Source organism: Solanum tuberosum, unplaced genomic scaffold (genome assembly GCF_000226075.1).
Source record: "Solanum tuberosum cultivar DM 1-3 516 R44 unplaced genomic scaffold, SolTub_3.0 scf00656, whole genome shotgun sequence".
Lineage (NCBI taxonomy): Eukaryota > Viridiplantae > Streptophyta > Magnoliopsida > Solanales > Solanaceae > Solanum > Solanum tuberosum.
In genome coordinates, this window is record NW_006239570.1 from 17,449 (window position 1) to 22,934 (window position 5,486).

Consider the following 5,486-nt stretch of genomic DNA (forward strand, 5'->3'; position numbering starts at 1 on the left):
CGTCTAACAAATATAAAAATCAAGAAAAAGACATAAAATACCTCAAAAATTTCCGAATAGCACCAGTCACCTTAGAATATCGATACGAATAAAATATAAAAAATTCACATTTTTTCGTGACTGCCCGAATAATATCATAAATTTTAATTCGTAAACGTCCGAAAAAGATAAAAATCAAGAAAAAGACATAAAAACACCTCAAAAAATTCCGGAATAGTACCAGTCACCTTAGAATATCGATTTACGAATAACATATCAAAATTTCATATTTTTTCGTGGCTGTCCAAAAAATATCAAAAATTTTAATTCGTAAACGTCCGAAAAAGATAAAAATCAATAAAAAGACATAAAAACGCCTTAATACATTCCCGAATCGCACCAGTCACCTTAGAATATCGATACGAATAGAATATCAAAATTTCACATTTTTTCGCGACGGCGTAAAAAATATCAAAAAATTTAATTTGTAAACGTCCAAAATCATAAAAATCAAGAAAAAGACATAAAGACACCTCTAAAAATTCCCGAATCGCACCTTTCACCTTAGAATATCGATCAAAAAAAATATAAAATATTCACATTTTTTCGTGATTGCCCGAAAAATATCAAAAATTTGTAAACGTCCGAAAATATAAAAATCAAGAAAAAGACATAAAAACAGCTCAAAAAATTCCCGATTCGCACCAGTCACATTAGAATTTTGATACGAATAAAATATAAGAATTTCAAGAAAACAAATTGTAACCGCTCGATAAATATACAAAATTTTAATTCATAAACGTCCAAAAAATATAAAAATCAAGAAAAAAACATAAAAACACCTCAAAATATTCACGAATCGCACCAGTCACCTTAGAATATCGATACGAATAGAATATCAAAATTTCACATTCTTTCGTGATTGCCCGAAAAATATAAAAATCAAGAAAAAGACATTAAGACACCTCAGAAAATTCCCGAATTACACCAGTCACCTTAGAATATTGATACGAATAGAATATCAAAATTTAATATTTTTTCGTGACTGCTCCTAAAATATCAAAAAAATTAATTCGTAAATGTCCAAAAATTATAAGAATCAAGAAAAAGACATAAACACGCCTCAAAAAATTCCCGATTCGCACCTGTCACCTGAGAGTATCGATAAGAATAAAATATCAAAGTTTCACATGTTTTCGTAACTGCTCAAAAATTAACAAAAGTTTTAATTCGTAAACGTCCAAAAAATATAAAAATCAAGAAAAATACATTAAAACACCTCAAAAATTTCTGAATTGCAACAATCACCTTGGAATATCGATACGAATAATATATCAAAATTTTACATTTTTTCATGACTGGCCGTAAAATATCAAAAAAAAATTAATTCGTAAACGTCTGAAAAAAATATAAAAATCAAGAAAAAGACATAAATACACCTGACAAAATTCTCGAATTGCACCAGTCACCTTAAAATATCGATACGAATAAAATATCAAAATTTCACATTTTTTGTGACTTCCCAATAAATATAAAAAATCTAATTCGTAAACATCCGAAAAATATAAAAATGAAGAAAAAGACAAAAAAATACCTCAATAAATTCTCGAATCGCACCAGTCACCTTAGAATATTGATACAAAAAGAATATCATAATTTCACATTTTTTCGTAGCTGCCAGAAAAATATCAAAAATTTTAATTCTTAAACTTCCAAAAAATATAAAAATCAAGAAAAAGACATCAAAACACACCTAAAAATATTCTCGAATCGCACCAGTCACCTTAGAATATCGATACGAATGACATATCAAAATTTTAATTTTTTTCGTGACTGCCCGAAAAATATATAAAATTTTAATTCATAAACGTCCAAAAAATATAAAAATCAAGAAAAAGACAAAAATACCTCAAAAAATTTGCTAATCGCACATGTCACCTTAGAATATCGATACGAATAAAATATCAAAATTTCACATTTTTTCATGACTGCCCGTAAAATGTCAAAATTTAATTCCTAAACGTCTGAAAAATATAAAAATCAAGAAAAAGACATAAAAACACCTCAAAAAATTTGGTAATCGCACCAGTCATCTAAGAATATCGATACGAATAAAATATCAAAATTTCACATGTTTTCGTGACTGTCCGAAAAATATCAAAATTTTAAATTTGTAAACCTTTGAAAAATATAAAAATCAAGAAAAAGACATAAAAACATCTCAAAAATTCTTGAATCGCACCTGTCACCTAAGAATATTGATACAAATAAAATAACAAAATTTCACATTTTTTCGTGACTGCCTGAAAAATATAAAAAAATTTAATTCATAAACGTCTGAAAAATATAAAAATCAAGAAAATGACATAAAAAAGCCTCAAATAATTTCCGAATCGCACCTATCACCTTTGAATATCGTTACGAATAAAATATCAAAATTTCACATTTTTTCGTGACTTCCCAAAAAATATCAAAAAATTTAATTCATAATCGTCCGAAAAATTTAAAAATCAAGAAAAAGACATAGAAACACCTCAAAAAATTCACGAATTGCACTAGTCAACTTAGAATATCGATACAAATAAAATATTTAAATTTCACATTTTTTCGTGACTGCCCAAAAAATATCAAAGAATTTAATTCGTAAACATCCGATAAATATAAAAATCAAGAAAAAGATACAAAAACACCTCAAATTATTGTTGAATCGCACGAGTCACCTTAGAATATCGATATGAATAAAATATCCAAATTTCACATTTTTCTTGACTAGCTAAAAAATATCAAAAATTTTAATTCGTAAACATCCGAAAAATATAAAAATCAAGAAAAAGACATAAAAATACCTCAAAAAATTCTTGAATCGCACCTTTCACCTTAAAATATCGATACTTGATACGTCCAAACTTTCATCTCAATTAAGAGATATAAACAGTCGAAGTCAATTTATAGAACTCAACGTGAGTTGAGGTTGATCCCACAGAGAATTTATTTACATAAATAATTTCAGTGTCGTGTTTTACTCAAATGTTGTTATTATTTCCTAAATAAACAATTACTGGAAGTAAAATGTAGCGTTAACGCTTTGGTAACCAAAGTTGTAAACAAAAGTCTAATTAAACAATGAACAAAATACCAGTTTTGAAGTTGTTTCAATAATGTAACGACTCGGAAAATGATAGAGTGAAACTAGAGCCTCACATGTGAGTTTGGAGTCGAGAACTTAATGAAATGATTATATTTGAATTTGACCCAAAAAGTTCTTAAAAATGTGCTTCGGAAGTTACCGGAAACTTGTTTAGTTGTATATAAAAAGATCCGTTTCGTTTTTCAAAAATCCGACTTCATATTCTTGTTTAGGGGGTCAAATTGAGTGGGAAATGGGTCTAACCCAAATTTTAGAGCAACCGTATCAAAATCCGAAATTTCCAAGTGAAACCTTTTTCGAAAGCCTTTTTCGAGGGTCTACTTTGGAGGGTCATATCTCCTAGCACACAAATTATTTGGGTGGCCAATAATATATCCATGGAAATCCCTTTGAGTTAGCTACCTAATGCACTTCGTTTCACCTCATTCGGAGTTCGGACGAAGAAGTTATGCCCATTTTCGTAAAATCTGTTCGGCAGGAAAAGGCAATTTCCAGTAGGCGTGGTTACTGTTCACCCGCCTCATTTTTTTTCAAGTGTTGGACCATTTTTTTTCCAAAGGACATATATTATTTCCTAGATACCATTAGTTCAATTCCCATCCCTAAAACATTTCCCTCTCTACAATCCTCCATTAAGAAGAAGAAGAAGTGGGAGCTAGGGCTTTGGATTCAAGGCTTTCTTCATCAAATTTCGTGGGAGATCATAGCAAAGGTATGGTGGTCTTGATCCTTGTCTAAATTTCCATTCAAGGAGCCAAATCCAAAGTTATTTCAAAGTATGAAAAATCTAGGTTTTCACTCAATCTCATGGGTTCTTCCACCAAATGGTTTTAAAAGGTTTCTAATGGCACTTTATGGTTATATTGTTGTTGTATTGACGATTTAAGATGAAAATACTCCATGAACCCATGATTTCTCTTTATTCCTAGTTTATGCCTTTATGAAGTGGGTTGCTAGATAATGAATGTATATGAATCAAACTTGTTTAAAGGTCTTTAGATTGTTGAAGTATGTCATTACCCATGCTTATTTTATGGTGTATTGTTGGTGTATTGGTATGTGAGGCTTAGGGCCTTAAAGGCATAGTATGAGAAATTGGAGTGTTATCATGACATTATATGAATGAGAATTCAATGAAGATAATGTGATCATGTTATGAATGTAAAGGTGTTGTTGTAGGTTGTTCACTGGTTTGGTTGCATAATTACTACCCTATTTTCCATGCTCTTTGATTCCATTACATGCCTTCAAGGTGTTTGACAAAATGTCCAACTATGGAGAATTGATGAATCGATGCTTTAAAGTTTGAGTTATGAGATGTATGGAAATCCAGAGATGTGTTGATGACACTCATGAATGTTGATGATATAATATGAAGGATTCTTCAATATAAAGTATACCTTGAATTGGTAGGGCTTATGCATCATTTTCTTGTATAAATGATTATATTGTTGATTGTTGAATCCTTGGATCGGTAGGCTTATGGCACCCTTCCACACATGCTTATAATGAACCTTGGATCGGTAGGCTAATGGCACCCTTCCATTAATGATAAGTAATGAACCTTGGATTCGGTAGGCCTATGGCACCTTTCCATAAAGGTTAATGATGAGACTTGAATCGGTAGGCCCATGGCACCCTTTCAAGAGGAGTTAATGAGCTTTCCTAAATGTACCTTGAATCGGTAGGCTTATGGCACCCTTTCATGTGTTAAATAATGTACCTTGAATCGGTAGGCTTATGGCACCCTTTCATGTGTTAAATAATGTACCTTGAATCGGTAGGCTTATGGCACCCTTTCATGTGTTAAATAATGTACCTTGAATCGGTAGGCTTATGGCACCCTTTCATGTGTTAAATAATGTACCTTGAATCGGTAGGCTTATGGCACCCTTTCATGTGTTAAATAATGTACCTTGAATCGGTAGGCTTATGGCACCCTTTCATGTGTTAAATAATGTACCTTGAATCGGTAGGCTTATGGCACCCTTTCATGTGTTAAATAATGTACCTTGAATCGGTAGGCTTATGGCACCCTTTCATGTGTTAAATAATGTACCTTGAATCGGTAGGCTTATGGCACCCTTTCATGTGTTAAATAATGTACCTTGAATCGGTAGGCTTATGGCACCCTTTCATGTGTTAAATAATGTACCTTGAATCGGTAGGCTTATGGCACCCTTTCATGTGTTAAATAATGTACCTTGAATCGGTAGGCTTATGGCACCCTTTCATGTGTTAAATAATGTACCTTGAATCGGTAGGCTTATGGCACCCTTTCATGTGTTAAATAATGTACCTTGAATCGGTAGGCTTATGGCACCCTTTCCATAAAGGTTAATGATGAGACTTGAATCGG